The 12,529-nt window shown below is 39.7% G+C and overlaps 2 pseudogenes; one reads left to right on the top strand and one right to left on the bottom strand.

Moving 5' to 3' along the window:
- Positions 1-1,315: 1,315 nt before the first annotated feature.
- LOC134479082 (cytochrome P450 2J5-like) lies at positions 1,316-10,939 on the top strand (annotated as a pseudogene).
- Positions 10,940-11,261: 322 nt separating this feature from the next.
- Positions 11,262-11,757, bottom strand: LOC108351103 (ferritin light chain 1 pseudogene; annotated as a pseudogene).
- Between the last annotated feature and the right edge of the window lie 772 nt (positions 11,758-12,529).

The following is a 12,529-nucleotide window of genomic DNA, read 5'->3' as shown; positions in this document are numbered from 1 at the left end:
TTAGTGAGATTTGGTGAAATCTCAAAGGGGAAGTTCTCAGAGCAGGGAATGCAGCTCAGTGGCAATGTAATTACCTAACATGCTACTTCCACATGTATCAGTGTCAAAAATAATTTTAGCCTGTGTTCTCTCAATATTATCAAGTTCACCTCCTGCTCATGCCACCTTGTACTATAAACCTGACAAAAACTCAAGGCTGCATGGGTCATAGGTCCTAGGCAGGAACTGAATGTTGTATTTTAGTGATATCGCACCAAACTGCCTTGTAAAAATCTATGTTTATATCCACAAACAAAAGCCACTCTCAGTTTTAATCAGAAAAAAATTTTATTTACAATGAGTAACACTGGATGCAGACACTGTTCACTGCTCAAGTTCCTGAGAGTAAGGGTCATTTGAGTGCTCAAATCTAAACAGGATCTTTTTACTATTCCATTTAAGACTCAGAGACTATTATTAAATAGATAGAAAACAATACAAGAGTTGGACAATTGGATGAGAATTGCAAAACAACTATTTTCTGTACATGACACAGCCATAGTAATTATAAACTCATAGTATCTGTTTGTCTGGTACACTGGGCTTGCACAGGACTATGTCTAACAGTATCCAGTCATAGATAGGAGAAGGGCTGAAGGGGGCCTTATCTCTCCCTATTTAAATATTGCCTACAGATGGATCCTAGGAAATGGAAAGATCACTAACTTCAGATGTGAGCTCTTGGTGGTCCCACGATGTTCTGTTGAGTATTTACTTACCCATGTTCACACAGGCAACTTTGATTAAACTCAGTGGGTAACAAACAAAATGATACTCCATGAACAAAGAAAAACAAAAATAATAACAAAACGAAACAACCCCCCCAAAAAAAAACATAAAAAGAAGAGGGAAAGTTGACAGGGTCGAAGGGAAAGAGAACAGTGTGAGTGAGAGTAAGCCATACGTGCATGATTTATATATGAAGAACTGTCAAAAAACTAACTCACTTAATAAAAGTCCATCTCCCACAAAACTTATATAAACTCCATAATCCAAAATTTTACAGAGCTTGTGTAAAGAATGAATGCCCTGAAAAACTCGGCAGGAATTTCTGTCTACCAAGCCAGTTATGGTCAATGGGTGAAAAGCTGAATGTTTAACAGCAGGTCAAAGACTGGGCTCTGAGTACAAAAATCATAAACCTTGAAGTCTGCCTGCCATCCAAAACATTTATTAATAAGGAAGTGAACAATTTTTCTCAGCTTGGTTTATTCCAACTCTATATGGAGTCTCTAGAAATAAATAGGCTGCTTCACCCAGCAGTGAGTACACCAAGCCACAGCAGGAGTGCTTGCATCAAGGAGCAAGAAGGAGTGGGGATACTCAGTGTAGCCACATCCTAGAGGGCCGACTGCCCCCCATTTTCTTTTCTACAGAGGAGTATGCTAGGATCCCAAATATGATTACCTCTTTGAGCTCCTTGGTGACCTCCTCCTGGGCAGCGCTCCTTCTCAGGACTCTGCTGCTGGCTGCTGTCACCTTCCTGTTCCTGGCTGGCATCCTCAGACGCCATCGCCCAAAAGACTACCAACCAGGGCCATGGCGTCTGCCCTTTGTGGGCAACTTCTTTCAAATAGACTTTGAGCAAAGCCACTTGGTGCTTCAGAAGGTAAGACGGGGACTGGGTGGGTGTCCTGTCTGTGTCCTGACATTGGTCTACAACTGCAGGGTTGGGGATATTCCAGGGGCCCAGAAAGGAGAACAAGGGACAGGACTCTAAAGCTTGTTCTGTGAACCTGTGAAATTCACTTTGACTTCTGCTTCTTCCAATCAATAACCCCATTCTTCTTCCCTTTCCAATGTTGGCACCCTGAAAGTAGTACCTGTTTAGTAAACATGATACACTGTTCTGGCGTGTAGAGTTTTTGTTTGCTCTTTTAGTCTAGTGTATTTTACCTGCTCTGTTTTTTCTTAAAGAACTTAGGACAAAAGAAATCACTTTAAGTTTACATCTTTTTCTGTTTACTTACTTATTTGTATGGGTGCTCTCCGCAGAATAATTCTCATCTCTCCTCACAAAACATACAGAACTTCAGTACTAAGTCCACTGACTGTGTATATGCCTGACATCCATGGATCCTCAAAGTTTGCAAAGAAATATGGGAATGTATTTAGTCTGGAGTTGGACAGACCATCAGTGGTGGTTGTAACGGGACAACCTTTAATCAAAACAAAAATGTTTACCCACCTGGAGCAAAATTTCGCGAATCACTTTGTAACTTCTGTGAGAAAAAGAGCCATCGGTAATAATGGTAAGTTTCTTGACCACAGAAATGTGTGCTTCATATTTTTTATGGCATATTATTTGTACCTTGCCATCCACAACTGCAGAGGAATTGGTAAAAAAAAAAAACAAAACCTCCATTGTGAAATGTTGCAATTTTAAAGGAAGCTGCCTGCACTTCTTGATGGAGAGCCATGTGTTGTTGGCCTCGATGAGGAATTGCAAGTAGAATATAATAAAAACAACTATGGCAGTGCTGCCTGAAGTACCTTCAATTTGTAAAGTAAAGCAGTGGTGTTTAAGGTGTTTTAGTTTAAGGTAGAGCTAGAGAGTGAACATCAACAGACATTATTAAAGATTAGAAGAGTTTACAAATCTCAAAAAGGAAGATGGAAGAAAGAAGAGGTTTCAACCTCATGTTGAAGAGTTTCCGCGTTTCAAGATACGGCAGTGAGCAGGTGGGGGAGCACTCTCTTAGAGAGGAAGATGAGGATGAGGAGGGGTGCTCATGGAGGGAGTCTGGGAAGGGGGATATCTTTTGAAATGTAAACAAATTAAACGATTCAACTAACAAGTTTCTATAACCTCTTTCGAGACTAGTGTATACTTTTGCCTGCATTCCATGCCTCTTCATAAACTAGCATTTCCATTTCTTGACCTCTTTTCTCAGCAGTATATTATACTACACTTATACCTATGTAGATAATTACATGCATGCAAATTAAGGCATTTGAGAGAACACATACATATATTTTTCATTCTGAGTCTGGTCATCTTCCTCAATTATACTTTCCAAATGCATCAATTTCCCCAATAATTTCATTTTAATTTACAGCTGAAGAACATTCTAGTTTGTCTATGTATTGCATTCTCACTCTCCATTCTTCTGTTGATTGTCAACCGGGCTGGTTCCATTTTTTGCTATCACGAGTACAGCAACAATAAACCTGGGAAATAATACATATCTATGGTAGGTGTGGTGGTTCAAATGAGAATAGACTGCCTAGGCTCATATATTTAAATTTTTGGACCTCAGTTGGTGAAAAAGTTTGGAGGTGTGGTAGTCACTGGGGAGTGGCATTGAGGCTGCAAAAGCGCATATTATTCCCAGTTACCTCTCTCTGCCTCAGGCTTATGTCTGAAGATATCAACTCTCCGCTACTGTTCCAGCACTGTGCCTGTTTGCCTAATGTGTTCCCTGCCATTTTAGTCACAGACTCTGACACTCTAAAGATATGAGCTCCTAGTTCAATTTTAATATCTTTCTTTAGTCTATTTATTTTATCACATCAATAAAAAAAAGAATTAAGACAATAGGATATGGCATTCTCTGGGTGTATTTCCAGGAATAAATTATATAGATTATAAAGTAGGCCACATTAGCTATTTGGTTTTGTACTTTCAAATCTGTCTTTTTCTTTCTTTCTTTCTTTGTGGAGGATACATGCATAAAATGTAATTGATAAAGTGGAATCCCTACAAGATGGTCAACTGATTTAGAATGGCCAGTCTAACTGTAAGAAGTTCATTGAGCTATATAAAATTGGTACAGAGCAATATTTGAGTAGCTTCTTAATATAGCTGAATGATGCTTTTATTTCTGAGTTCATAAGAAAAGAATGGTATTATTTAATATTTAAATGTATTATGATTTGCTCTAAATAAAAAAAGAAATATGTAAGTATTGGCCTAGAATACCACTGAAAAGGAGAAGAAAGACAGGTCTAAGTTACTGAAGGGTCACGTAGAGTAAGGTTGAAAGGTCTTCCTATGTCTTTTTTTTCCTTTTTTTTTAACGGAGCTGGGGACCGAACCCAGGGCCTTGCGCTTGCTAGGCAAGCGCTCTACCACTGAGCTAAATCCCCAACTCGTCTTCCTATGTCTAATGTTAGGAATGGTCATTTTACTGTGATAGGAGAGGCCACACTGACATTGAAGAATGTGGAAAAGCAGTCTAGAAATAAAACACACATACACACACACACACACACACACATGCACACACACACACACACACACACTACACACACACACACTACACACACACACACAGAGGGGAGGAGTATACAGGTATCTCTTCTGCCTTCAAAGGAATGTCTAAGGAGATACCTACATCTTCTCCTCTCTTTCTCTGTTCATTTGTTTCACATATTCATCCTTTTTGTCTTTTGAAATCACTTATGTAAAATCTAACGTTGTCTTTGTATAGACTTTCTCCTGTAAAACAGGAGCTTCTACTTTAGTGGACTCCTGGTATCTACTGCAACATAAACCATTACTTATAGCTATGTGACTTTTGACAAAAGTGTGACGTTGGCATCAGGATCCCTTGAGTTTTGCATACTTACTTGGCAACTGGCTGTTCTAGTTTACCTTTTGTTGCTTGGAAAAATACTATGACCAAAAATATTTGGAGTAAGAATGGAAATTTTTCAGAATATGCTTTTGAATTATACCTCAATATTGAGATGTCAGGGCAGGAACTGAAGCAGGTGTTCAAGTGGAAACCATCAAAAAAACAGTGTTTACTGGCTAACACACGGGCTCTTGTTCGGATAGCTTTCTTATACATCTCAGGTCCACATACCCAGGTATGGTACCACCCATGTCGGCCGGGAAGCTGAACTCCCACACATGTATCATCACTCAGTAAAGTTTTTTTACAGACATGACTAAAGGCCAATCTTTTAGACAATTCTCTAATTTTAGTTCCCTTTCCCCAGGTAACAATAAAACCTAACCAATGAATCTTGGTGGTACTGACAACCACATGGAGTTTCTGTTTTAAATTACATAGAGAAACTTTATTGACGTCCTTAATGCTTTAAGATGTCAGTAATATTGACCACTATGCCCATTGATGGGGATTTTTGTATACATCAGTTATCATGTCTCTAGTATTTGTTCCATGTTTATATAACAGAATCACACTATTCTTATATTGAATTTCCATTTTGTAGGATTGATTACATCTAACGGCCAAACATGGAAGGAGAAAAGACGGTTTGCTCTGATGACACTGAAGAACTTTGGATTAGGAAAGAAGAGTTTGGAGCAGCGTATGCATGAATAGGCCTTCCACCTTGTGGAAGCCAGAAGGGAGGAGGGAGGTAACCATTTCACAGGCGATGTCTGGGATGCCATGAAGAGATATTTATTAGTTCCCAACTACTTTCCTGTTGTTCTGATATAATAGTTAGCAAAAGCAAATTAATAAAGGAAATTTTATGTTGAATCACACTTTAAGTTCCCTTAAACTCCATTTTGTCAGGGAAGATCTGGGTCACACTAAACATACAGTCAATGTGCCTTGAGGGTGCTGATGCTAGTTTTCTTTCTCAATTTGATTTAATCTGGTACTGCATGAGATGCCACTGTCCAACATTTGGGTGAATTTTCCCTGCTTCAGATTAACTTTTCTGGAATAGCTCTTACAAATACAGAAGTATTTTTCTAGGGGGATTCTAAGTACAGACAAGTAGACAAGGAAGTGAACCATTATAGCATTTGTTTCAGGCTTTGCACTTCACTAGAATTAAATGGTGAATGTCTTAACACAACCCTGTCCTAGAGTGCTGCACCTAAGCCACAAAAGAGATCATTAAACACATAGAATTTAACATCTGTCCATCTAACAGGCTTCTCAGACTCTGGCAGAGTCCTTGATAAATTTCAATCCCATGTAGGATTCTGTGGACACAGTTTCTCAGTTATGTATGTTATATATCACATAGAAATAACTCCCTATAGAAAATAGAAACAGATATTTTTGAAAGACACATCATCCCCTTTCTCTACCTCCAGGACAACCTGTGGATCTTCACTTGATCAACAATGCAGTTGCCAATGTAATTTGCTCCATCACCTTTGGAGGGCGCTTTGAGTATGAGGACTGCCAGTTTCAGGAAATGCCGACGTTACTAGATGAGGCCTTACATGTGCAGGCTTCAATGGCAAGCCGGGTAGGTAGAACTACCCCTTCTCCTCACTTGATTAAGAATCTGGATAGTGTTGTTGGTCAGAATGTCTTCATTCATGTTTACTTTTTTAAAAATCTAAGATATGTTTTTTATTTAATTTTTAAAACTTTTATTGGTTCTTGGTTCATTTCATATCATACACCCCAATCCCACTTATCTCCCTCTTCCCCTCATAACTGTCTTCCACCCTTGTAATTTCCCCCACAATGGAGAAAAAGAGATCTAGTTGTAGCAGCTGTAGTTGAATCACTGTGTGTCCCATGGGATACCCTTTTGTCCATGCGTCTTTACTTGCAAATGTTTATTGCCATGATTCATTCTGGTATGAAGCCTCTGACTGCTGCTACTGTCTTTATTAGTACTGAAACCTCACTTCAACTCCTGTCAGCTACCCTGTTGTTGCACTATGTCATGGAGAACCTGTAGTTCCAGATCTGTAGAACTGGATTCTTCATGCACATCAACAGTTTATCTGTGGGGTAGATGGTGGGATGAGCCAATTCAAATCTTTGGATGTGGATCTGAGTGGTATCTGAGGTGATCATCTCACTAGTTCTTTTGCTTTCATGTCCTCGGGACTTATGCATCCCCACCATAAACAGGGCAAGTTCTACACCGCTGCTCCATCGAGGTGCAGCGCCTGCTCTTCTGCGTCCTGCAGCTGATAAGAGACATGACCAGTCTCCTATTCTCATGACCCTGGGGTCAACTCTCCTGCCTGCCATAAGTGAGATGATCTAGAGAGGGGAAGAGGGTATCTCTAGTTTGTAGCACCATCACACAGCAGACAAGAGGCAGAGCAAGCTCTCCCATCCTTATGACTTCAAGGGCAGCTCACTAGCCACCCCCATATGCAGAGCAAGCTCTAATGCTGGCAAGATACAGGACCTGCTTTCCCAAGTGTGGCATTCAGTGAGGGACATGGCCAGTACTCTCATTCTCAGGACCATGGCCAGCTCTCCTGCCTGCCATAGGTGATGAGGGAGAAAGGAGAGGAGGAGGATATCTCTTCTTCATCTGTGATATCACAAAGCAAACAAAAGGCAGGACGAAATTTTCCTGCCTGCAGTAGATAACAAGGGCAAGGATGTGGGAGGGTATCTCTCCTGTATCCACATTGCTGTCCTGGTTAAAAAAAAATTGCGAGGCCACCTCTGCCATAGTCACATGATTGGGAACCGCTCACCTGATCATTACTACCAGATCAGCTCTACTGTGCTGCCCAGGCAATTCAATACAAATTATTGAAATTACTTTGTAGACTCTAATATTCTCTATAAGAGGGAATATTATATCAAATGTTTCTTTTTCACGTTGTAAAATGTTTATTTTAAATTTTCATTCTTCCCTATCATTTTTATGTCTACAAGGTGTCAGTGATAGTCGGTTCAGTGTGCACACCACACTCTACCTGCTAAGAAACACTCAAAGGTTAATAAAGTATGTATATACCAAAATCAGTTAGTCTTTTTCTTTTAAGATATTCATTAATTGAAATATATATTTCCAAAGATGAGCTCATTTTATTGAAATTAATATTCAAATGAAACACAAAGCAAATATAAATGGTGTGTCTTTTATACTTATAACTATTGCAGCTGATATTACTTAACATAAGTTGATTCCTTTTGATCCAGTACTTCTTATGATTAGGTTTATTTTTTTCCTGCTACTAATTGTTAAAGATAACTTTTCTGCCATACCTCTTGTATTAAGACATGATTATTTTACCTAGTAAACCTAACTATTGTGAAAATTAACCTGGAATGCTATATAAAGATGGGAATATTATTACTTGGCATATATAACACAAAGTGCTCAAGATATAAATGATTTTTCTAGTATGAAGCAAGAGAATAAATATTGACACTTTGATTTTGAGCAGGAAAGAGTTCCCAGGCTTCTTTTACAGTGTTCCTCAAGATGTATCCCACACAGAACACTACTTCAAAACTGTCAAGGAGGGACTTTCAAAGAATAGTGTCCAGAGATGATACAGAGAAGCTTAGTCAGAATCCCCAGAGTTAGGGGTTGGGGATTTAGCTCAGTGGTAGAGCGCTTGCCTAGGAAGCGCAAGGCCCTGGGTTCGGTCCCCAGCTCCGAAAAAAGGAAAAAAAAAGAATCCCCAGAGTTGATAACTAAGCATAAACTTTCATAATTATATTACTGCATTTAACTATCATCTTATGATGCTTGAGGTAAAAAAAGTATCTATGTCAAAGTGTTTTTAGACCACACTCTTGATCAAAATAATTGTGATATTGGGCCACCTGTTGATGTGTCTATGTTCTCATGTTAGTTTATGAAGTAAGAGTACATATTATTTATATTCCTTCAAACTGTAATGTTTTGCCAAAGCAGAAATTTTGAAGCCCATAAAGAAATGCAGACCAAGAAAACTATCAAGATCGAAAAATTAAGTAAATATAAAATATGCTTCATAAAAGACAAAAAGGAAAGAAGAAAGTTGAACTTTTAAAGGTGTGGTGGTAGTGTGTGTGTGTGTGTGTGTGTCTGTGTGTGTGTGTCTGTGTGTGTGTGTGTTGGGCATGCTAGCACAACCACTGTGAGTTCCTACATTCAGTTGCCTTCTTGTGTCTGAGGGACACTGCTTCCATGGAATCATCTGCTATCTCTGTCCCTATTATATCTTTCCTACTTCCTCTGCTACAATGATCCCTGAGCCCAGGGAGGAGAAGTTGTGATATGGGTATCTTTTTTAGGGCTGAACGTTCCTATTTTCTTATTATTGTTTACATCTTGTCCAGTTGGTCTCTGTGTTAATCACCATCTACTGCAAACAGAAGACTCCCTTTTCTCTGACTTGAGTTGATAGATGCATTGATTTTTTTAACTCTGCTACATGGAAAGCAACTTTATATTTAAAATGTATGTGTTTGAAACACTGAAGTTTCCATATCAGTTTATCTAATCATCACTGTATTTTTATACACACAAGTATTTATTTTACTTTTATTAAACTCTGCTAGAATGCTGATGTTGATTTCCCATGGAATTTTGTTGTTGTTATTGTTGTCGTTGTCTTTACTGGCTGCCTTTTAGATCATTCCATTTGCTCTAATTTTAGACGTTTTTTATAATGCCTGGAGATATTATCTTCCTATCACACTAAGTCTTCAAAAATCTGTTCTTATACCTTTATGTAATTCACTACAGAAAATTGACCAACTGTTCTGTATTAATCCAAGAAAAGAAAACATTAACAATACTATTGTTGTTGTTATTGTTGTTGTTGTTGTTATTATTATTATTATTGCATTGTCAAAGTTATTCTCTGTTTTCCCTCTAACTCACAGTAGCTCCTAGTGCAGAAATTCCATTTGCTTTCATCCATTTTATTCAGAGTCTGAGAACTCAAGAGAGTTTAGTGTGTGATTCAGCCGACTTGTGAGTATGTATCTCAAAGAAAGAAATTCTAGGAAAGGAACAGAGGTCAGAAGGTGAGAAGAGTAAACATGTTTTCCTTTGAATACTCAAGAACACCAGGCATTTTATGGACAACTGAACATATTTAACCTCTGTAAATATTCATACCAATCTCAGAAAGATGAAATAAAACAACATCCTATGTGCATGCTGGTGAAGGATTACCAAAGCATTTAAAAATAATGTTCCAAACAAAACAAGTTACCCTCAGACATAGGGCAAAGCTTCAAAATTATCATCAATTCATAGATTGTGTTGGGCAAACCTTCCTCAATGAAGACTTAAGTTGATAAAGTAAAAAGGACAAGATTACTTTTAAATATGTATATTCTGAGCACATTGTATTGGTTTGCTGATATAACAGATGAGAGTGAAAGTTTGAGGGAAAAGTAAATCATATTACCAATGGGAATAAAGGTATATACCAATCTAAAAAAAACAATAATGTTCCACTATCATTGTATGACTGGAGTTCCTCAGCCTCCATTATCCTCCAGGAACCCTCTGAGATTTATTTATCTTGTTGATTTTCTCAAAGAACCAGCTCCTGGTTCTTTGTTCATTTGTTTTCATTGCAAGGATATTACTTTCTTGCTTTTTCTAGGGTGTAGTTTCCCTCCTTGAATTGGCCTTTTCCATCTATTATCCTTTGTTGGGCCGGATTTGTAGAAAGGCATCTCAGGCTACTTTGTCCAGCAAAACTCTCAATTAACATAGATGGAGAAACCAAGATATTCCTTGACAAAACCAAATCTTCCAATATTCCTTAAATTATTTCATGAAATAGAAACAGAAGGAACATTGTCTAATTTATTTTATCATGACACCTCAAACAACAAAGGGACAATTTAGCAGAGGAAACAAGTGCAGAAAGATGGAATTGAGGGCATTTGGAAGATGGCATGGAAACATAGTACAGTAGAAACTTCCTGGAATCTATGAAAGGAAGGTGATCCTAAAGAGGACTTAGCTATGTAAATTCTAAGTTGGCCATCTCTTGTAGCCAGGTCAAGACTTCCAGCAATGTAACTGAATTGCAGACAGTTGAGTTGTTTGCCAAGGGGATCCCATGGAAATAACCTAGGTTGATGCTAAGACAAAGGGTTTCTCCTGGCAAACTGACAGTGGAACCCCATTGCCAGGGACAATATCCACACAACTTGTTGAATGTGGAGAAGTCAAGCTGGTTCCTACATGGAGTCTTTTCCACTATGTTCTAATCTCTTTGTTGCAGAAAGGTTCGCGTTAGGCTATCAAAAAAGAACTTGAATACCAACTCAGTCACAAAACGTTTGACCCACAGTCTGTTCTACTTGTTAGATAAGCTGCAACAATGGAGCACTTTGATACAGACAGTGTTTGTTTGTTCGTTTTTTGCTGTTTCAAAAAGCTTTACTTTTACTTGGTCCAAGACTTGGGAGAGGCTCCAGGGCAGTTACAAAGCTGCCTGGTGGCTTGAGAGGTTCATTCAGGTGGAGATCCTGAGGCTAACTGGTGCAGAGCAGAAGAGGGGGCCCCTTAAAGCAAGGGGCCTCCTAGTCATGCTTCAGAGTGAGGTGCTCAAAGAGATACTAGCCCAGAGATGTCTGGGGCACGCCAGTCTGCACTGGTTGTGGCCATGCCAGTCTATGGAGTTTGGTCAGGTGGTTGCCCATCTTCTTGATGAACTTCACCTCCTTATCCAGGAAGTGATATTCCAAAAATTCACAGAGATGAAGGTCTGTGAGGGCATAACCAGGGCGTGCAGATCCAAGAGGGACTTCCTCCAGAGCCAAGGAAGCTTCCATGGCCTCCTGGGTTTTACCCCATTCATCTGGAGCTGGTTTCTGCATATCCTGGAAGAGGCCGCTGTGATCATTCTGCAATTTGAAGAGAAATTCTGTGCCCTCATGCTTCTTCTTCTCAGCTAATTTGTGGAAGAAGTGGCCTATGCCCTTCAAGACTATGTCATCCTGCTCAAAATAAGAAGCCCAGAGAGAGGTGGGAGACCTGCAAGTGCAAGTTGATCAGACGGTTCACGGCAGCTTCCACTTCAGTGGAATAATTCTGACGAATCTGAGAGGTCATGGCTGATCTGGAGTGTGTGGGCAACTTCGAAGACGGTGCTGGATGGTCCTAGGAGCTGAAAGTGGCAAGGAGATGGTACTAGAGCCTGTGGATGGAGAGACTTTTAAGGCTGGAAGCTAAGAAAGTGGGAGTCCATGGTCTGTTCTGTCCAAACACTATTGAAGAAAGACACAGACCCACAGATCCTCCAAGGCACTGTTAATGTCTGATTAGACTTAAGGTCCACTCCACAAGAAAAAACCCATATCCAACACTGACATGTTTATGAAAAGATAAAGAGAGGATATGTCCCAGGTTCCAGATTTCAGCACCAATGTTGTGTTGTAAAATATAAAGAGAGGGGGGATTATGTTCTATAGGGGTCTGGGGGAAGGGGGTACCTCAGTGGGTCCATGCTGAGGGGTCCCTTTCCCCTGAGGGACCAGCCACATAAAGGTATAGTATAAAAGAGAGTTTATTCAGGGAAGGGGAGTTAAGAGGGTAGTAGGGGAGAGAGAGAGAGAGAGAGAGAGAGAGAGAGAGAGAGAGAGAGAGAGAGAGAGAGAAATAGAGGCCAGCTATGAGCATGTGGAAAGAAGGGAAGGGGGAAGGGAATGGGGAAAGAAGAGACAAAGGGGGGAGAGGGGAAGAGCAAGAGAGCAGGAGAGAACAAGAGCAAGAGAGTGAGGAGGGCCAAGCACCCCCTTTTACAGTGTCAGGCATACCTGGCCAAGTAACTGTTCAGTGGAGCTTAGACAGAATGCTAACATTCCCTTTTTGGATGATGTCACTG

Source organism: Rattus norvegicus, chromosome 5 (assembly GCF_036323735.1).
Source record: "Rattus norvegicus strain BN/NHsdMcwi chromosome 5, GRCr8, whole genome shotgun sequence".
Lineage (NCBI taxonomy): Eukaryota > Metazoa > Chordata > Mammalia > Rodentia > Muridae > Rattus > Rattus norvegicus.
This window is presented reverse-complemented; position numbering and strand designations above follow the sequence as displayed.